At 44.1% G+C, this 16,891-nt stretch overlaps 1 protein-coding gene across 1 annotated transcript in view; it reads left to right on the forward strand.

The window, feature by feature from the left end:
- The first annotated feature begins 4,561 nt into the window (after nt 1–4,561).
- The window catches only part of GZF1 (GDNF inducible zinc finger protein 1), a 56,178-nt gene continuing 43,848 nt past the window's right edge, over nt 4,562–16,891 (forward strand). The window contains exons 1-4 of the transcript XR_008208572.1: nt 4,562–4,968; nt 9,086–9,181; nt 9,666–10,970; nt 12,440–13,378. The gene's annotated coding sequence lies outside the window, so the exon portion shown is untranslated. The remainder of the gene's footprint in view (nt 4,969–9,085; nt 9,182–9,665; nt 10,971–12,439; nt 13,379–16,891) is intronic.

Raw genomic sequence — 16,891 nt, forward strand, 5'->3', positions numbered from 1 at the left:
AAGAGTTATGGAGTTAAAAAAAGGTTCGCATAGAGAAGGAAAACTTGGCTGAGGTCTCCAGAGCTGCATCAGACCTTCAGTGCTTCCTAGAGCAGGATAGGAAATCATGGGCTCGCAAAGGCAATTGCTGGGGGAGATGCCTGTAGTTTATTACGGGTTAAAATATCTTGCTTCTCTCAAAGTTACAGGGCGAAGCAGAAGGTCACAATGTGCCAACAGCTTAAATATGTGTAATAAACAAGAGCATGTAAGGGATGAACTGCGTGGGGGATTTATTTGGTAACATAGCAAACCATTTGCTGAGGCACCTCTTACATCTTGTTTCCCATCCGCCCAGCACACCACTTGTCAAGAGCGTGGTGTCAGGATTGCAGTGAATTAACCCAAAAGCAGCCCCTCCAAAGCCGTGGGAATATATCGTGTCGCAGGGGCCTGAACGCAGGGGTGAGCTGCAAAGTAAAAGTAGATGGAAAAAACACTGCTTCCCATAATTCAGATTCACCGATTTCCAAAGCAGGGAGGAGCTGTTAGTCCATCTCACCTGCTGTCCTGTTTATCACTGACCGCGCTGTGTCACCCTGCAGCCTCTCTGCTACAAGGGCATTAACAGAATCTTTTTCCACAACACACCCAACTCCAGCTTCTTGTGACTTAAAGCAGTGTAACAGGGAGCACATACGGCATCTTTGATTTGCAGCAAAACCATACGTCAGAATGTATTACGGAGAATTGCATTTGAGCCTGACCAGTATGCACCACTGACACAGAGACCAAAAGTCTGCTGTTTGTTTCTCATTAGGACTTTGTCTGGAATTTGAGTTTGTAGACTATGCTGAAAGCTCTGTCTCCATTTTGGGGACAACACGAAGGTTTGCTGAGTGGTGGCTTGGCTCCCGTTCAGCAGAGCTTCAGCTTCATCAGCTCCAAACTTGGGAAAAATGCATTTTGAAGCCCTCTCCTCCTCAAAGGCTCTGGCAGACACGTGCTTGGATTCCTCTCAATGTCACAGTCATCTGAACAGCATGGGATGAACTTATCTCCCAAGGAAACTGTTCAAAACGGACTTTTTTTGCCCTTTCCAGGATAATCTGATTCCTGGCTCCTTAACCACTTAACTCCTCTCTTTCCTCTCTCTCTGGCAAAGGGGCAGCCCAGCACTGATCCTGCTGACAGCTCATTCCTTAAGGACACCCTTCGTGGACCTGCTCCATCCCCACTCCCTGCTTGCAAAGGGGTTGAGCCCCAGCAAGCCGCAGGGTTAACTTCGGATGGCCTGGGCATTGCAGTCCTTTCATCTTGCATTCCAGGAGGCTGGGACTGTATCAGTAAGAGACCAGTTGTGCATTTCAGAATGCTGCGAATGACAAGCTGCGCTGCGGGGCTCTTCCTGAAGTCTGCAGCATCCTCTGGCGGAGCCACAAGGAACGGGTTGCTGCCCAGAGGAGAGGTGCAGTGAGGTTTTGTCTTGCACTGCCAGGGCACGGTTTGGGGTTTCTCCAAATGTGCCCCAGCGTAAGCCATCCTCAAGCACAGCTTTTACAACAGGTCTTCTTTGGAAGAGCTGTAAGAACAGATGTTTTCTGGGAGGCTTTACGCAAGCCCCAGATTCCAGGAATCACTTTGCATGACCACTCCAGCAGTTCTCCGTGTCAGGAGCCTGTTTCCCTTTGTGCGCTTACTCTTGGGTACAGGAGCTTTCCTATGGGCTTCAGAGAGGAAGGAACAGGTCAGCAATTAGCCTGGGATTTGGAGCACTGCATTTCCATTCCTCACTTTTCTTATCAAAGACCTCGGTGCCCAAAAGCAGGACTGGCATTCACAGTGGAGTGACATGGCTGGCAGAAAATCTTGGGTCAGATCTGGTTCCCAACGTTTCCTCTTTTCCTGGTCTTATTCATCACAATCAAAGCCCAAGGCATTCACACCTAGGCAAAGGAAATAGATAAAATCTGGCTTCCCAGGCTGCGGCTCTCTTCTGGACTTTGCAGTATTCTGGCTGAGAGGATGACATGAGTTGTGCCCTGCTGTATTGCAGCACCCCTGCGTTGAGATCAGTCATTCCATGCACAGGGCACTCGGGTTCAGCACGCTCCTCAGCCTGAGAGGATTCAGACACCTCCCTCCCAACTCTCAGATGGTTTCATCCCTCCCGTTGAAACGCTCAGAAAAGAGTTTCTGATTTAGAGAGAGAGCAAATAAGCCACTTGCCCTCTCTCTTTCCCTCCAGAAATTAGGATACTTCTTAGAGATGAGGGAGACAGGGCTTGATATTCTGCCCTAAGAAGCCATGCAGTAACTCATGAACAACACTCAAAGTGCATCTGAGCATCCAGGACACGTGGAGAGCCAAGTTCCTCTTCTCTGGCCTCAGAAATACACTACTGGCAGCAGGAAATCCAGCCTGCCCTGCTTCCTGAAGGCCCTCAGTATGCAAAAGCAATGTTTGGAGCATTCCTCCAAAGGGGACCCACAAGGATTGACATGCAGCATGACCCCATACAACAGCGCTGCCAACTCTTTGCAGCAATTCACTCAAGTCTTGTGAAAGCAAGACTAAATTGGACAGGAGTCTGGCACTTCATCTTCCCTCCCAACTCCTCTGGGTGAGAACTGTTGAACAGACCAGGTTTCAGATAAAGTAAAAGCAAACACCATTCCCCTGTGCTAAGATACAGGAATATTATCCTGACATTTTAGCATGGATCACTCATATTGCTGCTCATTCTTTCTGCTCCGAGAGCTGTATCTTGACAATAGAAACATTCTCCGAATACAAACAAAATAATCAGTGATGAAAACCAAATTCGCAGTGGAAGCGCACGCTCCTCAGTGGGAAATCCATCAGACAAGACTTGCCTCTTGGCCTACACAAGCCTAAGTCAGTTGAATTTCCCCCAGTTATTTTTATTCTAAATATTTTTATTCTCTCTTTCCGACAGTAGCCTTGTTGCCACATAACTGTGTGAATGTTTTCTAATATTTGGCCAGTAGCCTGCTAATTCCAGGATCCAGGTTCAAATTTGTGTAATAGAAGCACAGAAAATAAAGGCAAACAGCATGATAAGTCCCAGTGATGCTGGCCTCATAGCAAGATCATAAATTGCAGAATTTGTTTTACTTCTAGGAATTACAATCACCGTCCAACATTCTTGCAAGCTAAAGATTAAAACTTCCACTTGAGCTAACTTAATAGTTTCCACGAGGAATTTATCTGCGATTTGTACTGGGAAAAAGACCTGTGTGTTTTAAGTAGTTGGCAGCCCACAGAGTAAACCTGTCACATCCATCAGCTGTTTAAAATCAATTCACATGATAAAGGACAGCTTGTGGAGTGCCTTTCCAGCTAACCACGTTGGGTTACAGACAAGAAGCAGTCCTGTGCTGCAGGAACAGTGGCTGGAGGAGATGTAAGCCCCCTCCGAAGAGCAGGTTTACCCCACAAAAGCTTATGCCCTTAAATTGGACATATGGTCACTATAAATCTAATCACTAGATGTAATCAACCAGTATCCATGCTGGGAGATGTGGAGGGCTGGATCTAGCTGTTGGAGAAAGCTACATCATGAGATAAGATATCTATTGATTCTGAGGAACAACAATGTGAGGAGCCATTGGCAACATGAGCAATTTAACTACATCTTATTTGAGATTTCTGAGTAAAAACAGAAATTCTTAGGGCACAGAACTACTTGACAAAGACACATTAACTTGGCATCTTCTGCAGCCCATCTAAGGCTGTGTTCTCTGTAACTCAATGAGATGCATAGATGGGTCCTCCAGCCCTGCTGGTGCCCAGACAGCATCAGGCAACCCAGTGCCCTTTGCAAGCCCATGGGCCATTTCAAAATCAACCACAAAGACCATTCTCTTAGCACCAGCTTTCAGTTTCAGGTGGTTTCTCTGTTTAATGGTTCTGGCACTAACAGATTTCAATGGCAGATGCAAGTCTTTGGGATGTATTTTGAGCAAGAACCGTGAAATACTTCATTTTGCAGATAGGAAAACAGACTGGTTTTAAGTCAACTGGATGTTTTTTTCCATGTTTTGAAAAGAGTTGAGCAAAAGCTTCTTACATTTATGCATTTTTTCAACCAGCTCTTCCTAGAGAAGACATATATGAATTGTTAGAAAAACAAAGTCCCCACAGAAGCTGTTAATTTTATTGTCATCCAGCCTGGCAATGCAGAGAGACAGTAAAGCCCCAGACACAGGCAAACAAAATCCTGGCTTCCAGCTTGGATCTGTTTGCAGAACTGAGGCCCTGCAACCCGATCTTCTGGAAGATATCAACAAATCCAGCTCGCTTTCTCATGGGAAAAAAAAAAGTGTTTTCATACAACTTGCACAAACGCACTGCGCTGAGATCTGAGATTTTCTTTTTGAGGGTCAGAAAACATCTTACAGCTGCGCATTTCCTCACCTCCCTCTTGTCTCCCCCTAGCAAGAGAAATCATCTATATGCCTCTCGTGAAGCAGCCTGGCTGCAGAACAACAAAACCCCTCTCTGGGTAACATGGCTGCAGGCAAGCAGCTCTGGACATAGGACAGGGCTGGCCTGGGGGCTGCGGGCACGCAGGAGGGCCGCTGTGCCTCTCCTCAGTGGGCAACTGAGCCTGCAGCACGGGTTCTTCACCCAGAAAGCCCGGCTTGGTTTTGTTTTCGTTATTCTTCCAAGCTTCCCTCTCCCCGCCCAGCAGCCCTTCCCCTCACAAATCCAAAAACGGGCCTCGAAAGCGAGCAGTAGCGGGCAAACCCCCGCGCCCAAGATGGCCGCCCGCTCCTGACATGCCGCTTCCCTCACTCAAGATGGCGGAAAGGCTGAGCGGCTGCGGGGACGAAGCCGAGGGCGGCCATGTTGCTTTCGGGCAGGCGGGCAGGACCATTGCGGCGAAACAGCGGGGGAAAGGTGGTTTCTCCCAAAGGCGGTGCGAGAGCAGCGCGGCAGCCGCGACCCTCGCGTGGGGCACGGTAGGGTAAGGGCTGCGGCGAGCCAGGCCGGGACCGAGGGGTCGGTGAGGGCAATTGGACGCGCGGCCCAACGGGGATTGCCGCGAGGGAGGGCCCAGAGCTGGCTGGGCCGCGGGCCGGGCTCGACGCCTCGTAAGGGAGCGTGGCGGAGGCGAGGCCTGGGCGCCGCGGCGAAGCTTGATGTGTCCCGAGGTGTCCCAGCCCTGCGGCCTGGGTGGGTGGCCTCGATTTTCTCACAGAAAGAGCGATTTGATTTCTGGCTGTGACAGGTGTGGTGTGGGTGTTGTCGCTGCTCTGACAGCTTGCTAGACCCGGTGTGGGAATTTGTGTGAATAAACTTGATTTTCCAGGTGGTTAATGCAGGTGAGTAATTCCAGCACTTATTTATGCCCTCTTCATGTTCTTTTGCACTTACGGTAGTTAATTATCTTCCTGTCATTCACATTTTATCATCACAGTCACTCGCAAAATGCTATCTGACTTGATGGGGGATTGGGGAGGGGGAAGACAAAAAGTCTACCCACCTTCATCTTACTCGGGAAAGTTTTAGCCAAGGCATCCAGGAGTAAACCTATGCTCTCATGCTGTACCAGCACTTCACAGAGGTATTTGGACAGCTTCTGTGAAGAGCAGCTGGTCAGAGGAGATCTCATTTTCTTCTGTCGGTAGGTAAAGGGGTTCCTATATGCAAGCAGCTGTCAAGATTGTAAAGGATCCCTCCCTGGCAAGATAAGTTAGGGAATAAGTTTCTCTTCCCTAATTAAAAATTTAGGATTCTATTTAAAAGACTTGGGGAGACTCAAGCAATTGAAGATTATGTGTACTTTGCAAAAAACAGAGCATGAAATAAATTGAGTGGCATGCTTATCAAAAATTGTGCCTTTAGACCTTTCTTGTATTCTTTTTCCCCAGACAGATGGGGATGCTATTACTGTCTTCACTTCTGATGAGCAGTACAGTATCACATCAGTTAAGGCCCTGGCCCATAAAAATCTCCAAGTAGAGGTAAACAGTGAAAGCCAAGAAACAATTCTGTTTTAGAAACATTTACTGTTGCTCTTACTGGCGCAGTTTTCCTTTAATTTCATTTAATTCATAAAGAAGTTATGAATTTAATTAGGGAGATACTGTTGAATGCATCACTGTAGCATTAAAAAGAAGAGGGGCACGGAACAAAACACTGATCTCTTCTTGTGGATTAGAAGCCGTTACTAGGCTTTGGTTTTGAAAACAGCTGGACTTATTCTAACGGCATTATTAGGTACTGTGATTAAAGAGAAATATGCTTTGGCTTTTGCAGTGGTTCTTCTAGTCTAATTTTCTGGAAGTCTTGCATCCATCCAAATTCTTTGAGTCCCCAGAAGTCAGTGTCTGAAGCTAGCAACTTGCTGCCTGATCTCAGAAGTAGCTCCAAGGTGTAAAGCAGGATGATATTCATTAGGGCTGTTAGCTTCTTTTGCCTCCTCATTTTTGCTGCTGGTTTTGTGAGCCAGGAGCAGTTTTGTGTTCTGCCACTCTGCAGGGTTAAGGTTACATACATAAGGCATATAAGTTCTGCAGGAAAGAGAAGTGCCAATTGTTCTGAGATTTGGGCTGGCTAAAGCAAAAGGGATTGGGGAAGCTTGCTTTAGTGATGTGGCTAGGAGCCAAAATTAGGATTATGAATACTGAGATGTCTTGTGTTCATATGTGGAGGGACCAGATTAAGCCTTGCATTAATAATTACGTTACCATTATTTTTTCTATTTGATTGCTGGCTGTTATTTCAAGTCAACATTAACTCAAAATGCATAAAATGCATCTCTCCCTTTGATTAAATAAGGGAATGATTTACCACAGTTCTGTCACCCTTGTTCTTATTGCTTTGGGTGGGAATGCCTCATAAATATTCACTTGTCAATAAGCTTTAAGGACATATAAACAGTAGAGGCTTTCTTACCACACAAAGGAAAGCAACATGTTTAAAAACTCTCTACTGACAAGTTTTCAGGAAAAGAAAAAATAATAAGAAAGCAACTTAGACAGTGTTTCAATACAGTTGCAGTGACATTCTAATCTCATCTCATGAAAGTAAAATGTGAGAAAACAAATTATTCAACACTGCTTGAGAAAACTCAAGTTAAGTTTCCTGTCCAAGCAGTAACAAAAAGCAGTCTCGTTTTCTTCTGAAGAAGCAAAAAGGTGAGAATTGATTTATTTCTGGTATTTTTTTCATTAGAAAGACATTTCAGTGAACAGTTCCCAGGCTGATTTAATCTAGAACCAGATGAACTGACGAGATCATGTTGGAACAAACCTCTCTGTTTGGCTCTGTATCAGATCTAAGTGTTAGCTGAGTTCACATGTGAGCTTGTACTGAGAATTTATCTCAGATGGGGATCTTAAAAAGGAGGAGGAGAAAATTAGCACATGCTCTGCTCATTGATTTCCTTAAGCTTTACTGATCACTGAGTTTCTCAGTACTGTCAGCTCTGCTCGGACGTGAGGAATGATGTGCTGGAAAACACTGAGAAGGGCAAGTCAGGGAACAGATTAGATGGTAGTTCTTGTGACTTTGTGGACTAAGTATAGGCATTAGCCTCTGGATCTGCATTTCTTCCTGCAGCTTGCAAGCACTCCTTGTTCCTTTTGCAGGGTAAATATTTAGTAGTAGCAATAGTATTTCAGCAGGTTGCAAAAATCGTGGTCAACACAGGGTGCAAAACAGTGCTGAATGCATTCACTAAGACTGTCCTCACTGTTCAGCATTCATAAGACAGAGAAAGTGTTAATTAGATGTTTGGAGGAATCTGGATATAACTAGTCCTTTTCTGATACGATGTAGTTGATGCTATGTTGTGCATCCCTCCACAACTTCCAGTTTCAGTGGTCTCTTTCAGCACCTGTTTTGTCTTTACTCATTCTTTTGGCTGCTTCTCCAAAGTATTTGTCTTTTAATAATGTTTGTTTGTTTTCTCTGAGTAAACATCTTCGAACTGGCAGACAGGGGAGGTGGGAAGTTCTGCAGCAGCTGAGCAGGAAGGCTGAGATCCCAAGCAGTCCCACTCATTTGGGTGGGATTTCTCAACAAAAGCTCATAGGAGGGAGGACTCAGGATCAAACTCCTAACTGAGACAGATATTGAGGTATTACAGACATTTAGTGTCTAGTAGAAATCCCCCTTGTTTCCTTGAACGTTACAATACACGTTCCTGTGACTCTTAATGGCACCTGAAACCTGTAAATGCAGTTCTTAAACTGTTATTTGGGATGTCACAAGTTATGAAGCACGCCTTGCAGATTAGAAGATGATTATCCTCTGCAGTGCTTGCTGCAGCTTGTAATAGGGAGAGTGTTCTCAAAGCTGTCTCTTAAGCTTGCTGTTCTCTCTAGGCTTTGTACTGTATTCAACTTCCTAGTGCTGTATGTTGAAGACACATTTGTCTTCTTAATCAGACAGCTTATATCTGCCGGGGATGTATTTAATGTAATGTCAAACATAATTCAGATGAGGAGTGAAAGCAAGCACAGCAAGCCAACCCTAAGCAGAGTCTTTCAGCAATAGCAAGCTACTTTGTCTGTTTATTTTGGCCTCAGGTTCTTCCCTTGGTGACAGATCTGTTGCAAATGTGCTAAATAACAGGCATTTAGAAACTCTGTTGTATCAGGAATATAAGCTTAGAATCTCAGATTGTATCAGATCACATATTATAGGAGCATCTAAAGGTTTCAGTCTGGGTGTCAGCAACGTTGCTGTGCTTTATGGGCGAGGGTAAATGAGACTTCTTGTTCCAGAGTTATAGGTGTCGTATAATGGTTGAGATAGGAAAGCCACAGTGCTCTCAGGCATGTGGTTTACTGTAATGATGCGTGGCATCTGTCCCTTGAGCTGATGGGAAAGTGCAAATTGTTCTTTGCAAAATCATCAAGATGTCAGAAAACTTCTGACCTCGCTGTTTGATGACAGAGAAGGAGCAGGCTGTTTGGAAATATTTTCCAAATAAAATACTGCTGCCTCCTCAGAGGAAAAAGAAAAGTATACATTTCCAGATACATAATTTGTCCCTGTACGTTTTCTGCATTTCTTTAAGTGCCTGAGTACAATATAAGCTTTCTAATTCTCGTTTTTAACCGCCAGGTCTGATTGCTTATGTGGAGGGGAGCGAAACACAAACAAAATTGGTTGAGGTCCAGAGATTTCTGCCCTGCTTTGGACGAGGAGCTGCCTGTCACAGTGAGTAGAGCCTGGTGTGGGGTTGCCAAAACACAGGCTTTGCTTTAACACCAGCCTGGAAACAACTGGAAGTGACCTGCTGTACTTTGATTCCCCCATTGATACAACGGACATGGGGAAGGTTGCTTATTTTTACTGTGAATTGCTGTGACCTCTGATGTTGAAAAGTGCTTATAGGAAGTATCACGTTATTATGTTACTCGCATTTTGTTACTGTTACCATCTGCACTCCAGAATATTGGCTCTGAAGGATTATACTAGAGAGTAAATCTTCATCTGTGACCGCAATAAACCATAATCTGTGTTTGCTGATGACAGTTGCACTGACAGAAGTAACCTTGAGGCCTTTAGTACATCTTGTAAATTGGGAATTGGGACACAGCACTCCACTGAGCTTTTTATGTAAGTGACTAATATTGTATGTGAATGAAGAGGTAATTCGTGGAAGAACAAGCATTCAAACATCTGTCTCTTTTTCTGCCAGGATGGAGAAGAAGAAAATTCTAATGAAGTCCAAGGTTGCAGCTCCTAATCTCCTGAGGGCACTGCATTCTCTGTACCAGTTCGGTCATCTCTGTGACGTGACAGTGCACACACAACATCTAGGAATTCAAGAGGAGTTTCTGGTTCACAAAGCTGTCTTGGCAGCTTCCAGTAACTATTTTAAGGGGCTTTTCCTGCATGATGAGATGCTGGACACCAAGAATTGCACAGTGACTCTGCAAGACATTTACACAGAAGAGTTCACCTCCTTTCTGGAATTCATCTATACTGCAGAAGTGGAGATTGAAGCAGGAAAACTGCAACGAATGAAAGAAATAGCAGAAAGGCTTGAGTGCAAGGACTTGCTTGACATTTGTGAAGAAGTGAGAGCAGAGGGAAAGAAGGGTTTAGATTTGAGCCTCCATCTGAAAGATCAGCTGTGTGAAAATGGTGTGCAACAGTGGCCTCGCATCCAGCAAGAGGACTGCAAACTGAGTAGCTGTTCCCAAGTGGTGGCAGTACCCATGCAGAGGAAGCTCTGGGAGAGGCAAAAGCGTAACAAGTTGCTGGCTGGTTGTGAACTCATTGAAAGCCAACCAGCAAATCTGGAGCAAGAGGGCACTGCTTTTCCACAAGAAAAATCTAGGACAGCAAAGCTACCTAAATGTGACAGAACAGATAACAGAGGCAGACTTGGCATGGATGTCATTGGTCTGGAGCAGAGGAATGCTCGCTCTCCCGTGAGTCAGCCTGGGTCAAAGGAAGCCTGTGTAGTAGTTAGGGATATGCTGTCTGAGCAGTGGGAAGGTGGAAACAGCTTGATTTCTGATCTTAGCAGTAAAACCAAACATAAGAGATCCCTGCAGCGTGTGGCAGAAGTCTTGCCAGAGATTGCATGTGAGAAGTGCAGTGAATCATTCCATGTTATCAAGCAGTACCAGATGCACATGGAGCTCAAGCATGGTGTTAATCTGTCTGTCAAGTACAGCTGTAACATGTGCGAGCAGCTCTTCTCCAGCCACCAGAACCTGAGGCAGCATTGCCTCACTGTCCATAGCGCTAAACAGGGCTTCTCTTGCATGTTTTGTGACAAGAGGTTCAAGCATCAGAAGGACAGAAATGATCATATCCAGAGGGTGCACGAGAAGCAGAGGGACCCGCAGGCATGCCCGTACTGCGACAAGCTCATCAGCTCCAAGTGTGGCCTGACGGTCCACATCCGAACACACACGGGAGAGAAACCTTATAAATGCGAGCGCTGCCCTGCCAGCTTTGCTCAGAGGTCTGCTTACAAGACTCATGTGAGGTACAGCATTCTGTGTTTGTGTGTATGAGCTCTCACTTGTGAGCAGCAGGGTGGAAGCATTTCTGAAGTCCTAAAAGCTTCACTTGGAGTCCAATTCCTTGGGCTTGATCTGACGGGTGTTGAAATCTGTGCAGATTTTTTTCAGGTTACTTCATCAAATTCTGAGTCTGGATTGAGGTTTCCCAAACTGGGAATTCAGGCAAGCATTTCCTGTTGAATCAAAGAGGTCTTGTGCAGAAGCCTCAGATTTTGATATTAAAATTGGAATCCCAAAAGAATCGGCATCTGTTTGAAACGCATGTGAAAATATCTTTCCTCTTTCTTGAAATATACGTCAGTGCTTTCCTGATTCTTAATAATATATCCAGTAAGTGCTGATACTAATAATTCACTCCAAAGGAATATTTAGAGTGCTAAATTATATAAAAATACCATCAAGTCAATTAAAAATGTGGTGAAATGGAGAAAGCAGGGAAAGGGCAGTAGCTATACCAGGTAACTGCAGACATATAAAATATTGGAAGTTGTTCTGTGTTGTTCTTCTGCACTTCTGCCCCGTGCTTTTCAGAGGACATCCGAGTTGGCACTGTGCTTTATATTTTGGATTATGTTTAGTACTGAGGGTAATGCAGATTGTGTGCATTAATCTCTGAGAAGAAAAATGTTGTGTTAAAACATATTAGCATTTTAGCTGTAGGCTAGGATTGGTAGACTCTTTCATTGTGGGCACGCTTTCTGCTAACTCGTGTTGAATCATGATTGCAGGGAAACTGGCCATAGGGCCTGCTCTTCTCCAAGGCAGGAGGGCTGTTAGAACCTGGGCTTGTTATTTATTGGTTTTTAAATAATCAAAGGTCCATCAGGAGGACGTTGAGCTGTGTTTGAGTAAGAAAATGCATCTGTTAATTCTCACGTTTCTGTGTTTGTAAGCCAAGTCCATAAGGGGCCTGTAAAAGCTATTCAGTGCATTCACGTGCTTTAAGTTTCTCTCTGCTGTACTGATGTTATTTCTGGCAGATGTGTGTCTGATTTGCTTTTAAAACCTTTGCAGTTCATTTTCCACACCCTGACTAGCGATAAGGAAAATTAACAGTTGCAATAGATGACTTGCAAGGGGCTCTGTTTTGTTTTTCATATATTTAATCTGTATTTTCCTTGGTTTGAGTCCTTCATTTCTTACACTGTCCACTGTTGTTTTGGTGGAAAATATACAGTCTGTGTTTTGGTTGTAGCCAGGTGACAAATATGTATACTTCAGAGACTGTCCTTGATGGGCTCAGATATTTTAGTTTTCTTTAACTGCCTGGTCTAGCTCCATGCAGAATTCCCGTTTGGCACTCTAATTATGCTGTGTTCTCTAAATGGTGTGAAGAACAGCTAAAAGGAAACAGCTCCTCTAAGATAAACATGCCTGAACTGAAGCAGTTGAACCTATTAAAGTTGTTCCCCATGTTTGTTTGTTTTAACAGAAAAGTCCATGAATCTGGGCGAGAGAGGAAACTTATGCCAGTCTACTGGATGGTAATTCCACCTGCTCACAGACCAAATGCAGCAAGCTGTGACAAAGATAGCGATAGGGAGATATGGGATGGGATGCCAGAGGCTGTGCTAGAAAAGAATGCAATGCACAAAGAGTCTGCAAGTCGGGAGGAAGAGCCTGCAAGGCCAGCTGTTACACAGGCAGACTGTAGTGAACTGCAAGAAGAACAGAAGGAGAAACATACAGAAGCTCAAAGAGGAATGGAAACGCTGAGTGAAGAAGGGAATGGAGCTGAAGGTGGGAAGAGTGTGAAGGGAGAGGAAGAGGGAGATTATGAAGCAGAGTATTCAGATGTCGAAGCTACTAGAGATAACGATGAAACCTTTACTGAGGAAGATGATGAGGATGATGAGTGCTCCAATGAAAAAGGTGCTGAAGAACGTGAATCAGCTGAAGAATTTAAAATAAAGAAGGTAAATAAAAGTGAGGCGAATAAGAAATCGGCCTATGTAATAAGATGCAATGAGTGTAACGAGCAGTTTGTTTCCCGGAAAAAGTATGTGGATCACTGCAGAGATATCCATCAGTGCTTGCCTGGTAAAGTCTACCAGTGTGACATCTGCAGCAAGTCGTTTGCTAGTTACAACAGCTGGAAGGAGCACCGAGCATGCGTCCACACTGACGAAAGGCAGTTTGCCTGCAGCCTTTGCAGTGCTACTTTTAAAAGAAAGAGAGATGTGAGGACGCATTATGTGCGGAAGCACGAAGGCAGAGTGAAACGCCCTCTCTGCTCTGTCTGCGGGAAGATCCTCAGCTCCCAAACAGCGTTGGTGTTTCACATGCGGACGCATACAGGAGAAAAACCGTATGAATGTGGCATTTGTCATTCCAAATTTGCTCAGCCATCACAGCTTAAGATCCATACCAGGTCAGTTTATGGTGCTGCTTCTCCCATTATCGTTTCCCGCGTGCCCCATGTACTTCAGCACTTCTTATTCTTCTCACCTCCCAGTTCTGAGTCATTCTCCCTTGGTGTCTTTATGAGAGCAGTGCTGGGATATGATGTGATACATGGTATCTGTGATTAATTCTTCTGTGTAAAGGCTTTGTCTGCAGCTGGTCATTGCATAAATTTTGGTCGGGATTTTGAAACAGGTGCTCTGTCCAAACTTACAAGCAAATCTAGTCATTTGAAACAGACTTCAAGCCAGTGGCTGAGTTGGGGTCTGGATCCCTGGAGTGCATGTGTGGGGCTATGGCTGAGCTGGAGGCCAGTGCTGTTCTGATGTAGGTTAGGCAGAGGCTGAGCAGTGCTGCTGAAGTGAAATGGGGCCTCTGGGTCTGTAGAGTGGCAGCAGATCTCAGAAGAGAGAGGTCCTTGTCAGGACCAGTGAGACCTTCTCATGTCAGGGCTGCGGCAGATGCTTAGTTGTTAATCAGGCTTCCTCTTAATTAAAAACAAAAAAGAACCACGCTGTTTACAAAATGCAAGGTCATCTTTCTGTGGAAAATTTTTCGGAATCTCATCTGTAGGTTAGGAAAGCTTTTGGGGTGATACTTTCTAGCTAGAGCTGGTTATTACACAAAATAATTTCTCCTCATGCAGTCTTTCCGATCCGTGAGATGAGAAAAGCAAGATGCAATTAATCGCAAAGTGATTTTTTTAATTCTGTTTATTTGTTTTTTAACTTGCACTGTAGGATTACGTTAGTAGCTATAGGCATAGGCTGTACTACCCAAGTAAGTTAAGCATGTCCAGGAACGTTTCCAAGCTGTGAAACCAACTAGCTGGTAACAGCCTACACTGTTGCTCTTAAACCTACAGAACAATTGCATGTTCCATAGTGGTGCCTGCCCTTTGCTAACACAGGATCTGTTCCCAAGCCAGAAATCGTTTTGAAGATTGCTGTTCAGTGCTGGGATTGTTCTAGTCATTTAACAATTGAGGAGACAAATAGGAATGGCTTGAGTTGCTTTTATGTTATAGGTATAGGGAGGCATTGAGCACTTCTCTGCTTTCCCAAGTCACAGCGCAGCTGCATAGAAACCAAGAGAGCAAAACAGTCAGGCAAGAAACCTTTGAGTGCTCAGAAAATCATTGAGATGCTTGGGAAAATATTGCGTTCCTTCAGCTGACAGAAGGTACATACAGTGCTGATGTCAGTTATACTGGTAAAAACTGAAATGAGAACGATGCAGTAATGCTGAAATGGCAACCAGATCTACAGGCAGACATTCCTGTCCAGAGGTTTTAACAGGCATAGCCCTTAAATAACCGCTTAGCTCGATGTGATCTGAAGCGTGCCTCCTCAGAGCTCAGGTTCTACATTTGAACAGTTCAGACACGTGCAGTACAGCAGCATCCATACTCTTTTTCAAAGACTCATTATTAAGATATGCTCGTGTCCCTTTGGGCATGCTCAGTGGTATCTAGGGCAGTCAAGTGCCCACCTACTTCTTTCTCATTTTCCACCATCAGCTTCACTGCTGAGACATTGGACTAACTTTCAGCTGCTTTTCCCCAATTTGGGAAATTTCCATTGCTTATTTGACCTTAGTGAGCAATTTTGAAAGCCACATAAGTGGAATCTGACAAAGATGTCCTTGCACCTGCTGGGTGCAAAAGGTGGAAGTATTCTACTGGGACTCCCGTGCTTCTTGTGAGGCAAAATAATGGAGGCAGAAGATAAAAATGTTCTGTTATGCCCCCAGTGCAGAATTACTGAGGAAAACAAAACTATTCACCCACTGAAGTTGAAATGGCAAGTGTTAGAGCTATCCCTCATAGGTTGCTTTTGCTAAATTAATGAAACGGTTCTTAAGCTAACATACGAATCCCTATTGGTAAACAACCAATGTCGCATATAGAAAAAAGCTAAGCAGAAAGTGAGTAGGATTTACAAGAGAATTACTGACATAAAAGCTTCCAGATCTATCTTTGTAATGGAGTGCTTAGTTTAGATTGTGTGCTGACAGAGTGTGAGTTGAACTTGGAGGGGAAGAACAGGAGGAGCTGGACAGCGCTGAGAACATAAGTAACTGAAGTGTGATGTAATGTAACAGTGTGTCTGAGAGTAGAAAGGACAAGGCAAGCACCTAGGGATTACTTTTCCTTACTAGTAAGGATTGGTAAAGACTATCAATTGTGTTTCAGGTGTAGGAGGGACAGTGTAATTGGAATGAGTGAAAAGAAGGGTTAAAAGGAGTTTGTCTCATTGGGAGAGTACAAGCTTCTTAGGATGTCAAAGTAAGAACTTAGGAGTACAGGGACAGTCAGCAGATGTTTTAAAATGAGAAATATCATGGAGAGTGAGGATCGCTGTTGGTTAACAAACGGTGTTGGCAGAGGAACGAATAAAACCTATGGTGCCTATATAGTTGTAGGGAATTTTGTTTTCTTTTTGGATGTGGAGGATGACTAGCTAATTGGATTAGCAATAGCAGTAGGTTTCTGACAGACTAGCAACTGGCATTTTGGCCCCGAAAGAGCTTTTTAGTGATATATTCCTACTAATTTGTATGAACAGGAAGTGACATGCCACGAAGGGGAATGGCATACAGTGTTTCCATACAGTCCTACCTATAGACAAGAGCATTGCAGCAGTATTTGGGATAGTAAGCAAGATACTTGAATAATCCCTTTCCCTTTTTCAGTTAATTATCGTTGAATAATTTATATACAGAAATAAAGCTGTGTGGAAGATGGCCTTTTATTCAGCAAACGCAAAGTTTAATTATTATGAATTTCTGTGTAGTTGGAACTGCCAGTAGTAATGAAAATATAGTTAAAATTGCTGTTTTGATGCTTCTTATCAGCAAAAGAAAGGGTCAGAAGCTGTTCTGCTTACCTTTCCTCTACTTGTCTTTCACTCCTGCCACTTGAATAACATTATCCTCCAACACTGCAAACCCCTTTGTGGACCTGATGAGTTTCAGTTTGTCTTGCTGTCCCACTGAGACTGTTTCAATCTGCCCAAGTTGGCAGAACATTTAACCAACTTTCTTTTATTGCGTGGATTCTGAATGTGACTCTCATTCTCAGGGGAGCTGAGTGCAGCTGCCAAAAGTCATTTAATTTGTCGCTTTTAACAGCCATGAGAAAAATGGAAGTATGTCTATAACATGATGAGCTGTGTGTCGCATATGGCTGCTATTCGAAAGAACAGCTAAAAAAATCTCAGTATTTGAAAAGAGTAAAGAAGGAAAGTAGATACTAAAGATTTCCATTGTACTGTTTGCTATTTTATAATGGTAGAAAGGTAGCTGAATGGTTTGTATGAAAATCCAGCTCTGCAGAAGCACCATTAAGATGTTCATGGACATCAGGTGCTTTCAGGAACACGGACTGAAGCAGTGAAGGAGGGAGGCAGGATGGGTTAGTAAAACTGAGGGGACAGGTGGATACCAATAATGTTTATGTTTTGCATGGCTGTTGTTCTTG

Source organism: Tympanuchus pallidicinctus, unplaced genomic scaffold (assembly GCF_026119805.1).
Source record: "Tympanuchus pallidicinctus isolate F22 unplaced genomic scaffold, pur_lepc_1.0 scaffold1, whole genome shotgun sequence".
Taxonomy (NCBI): domain Eukaryota; kingdom Metazoa; phylum Chordata; class Aves; order Galliformes; family Phasianidae; genus Tympanuchus; species Tympanuchus pallidicinctus.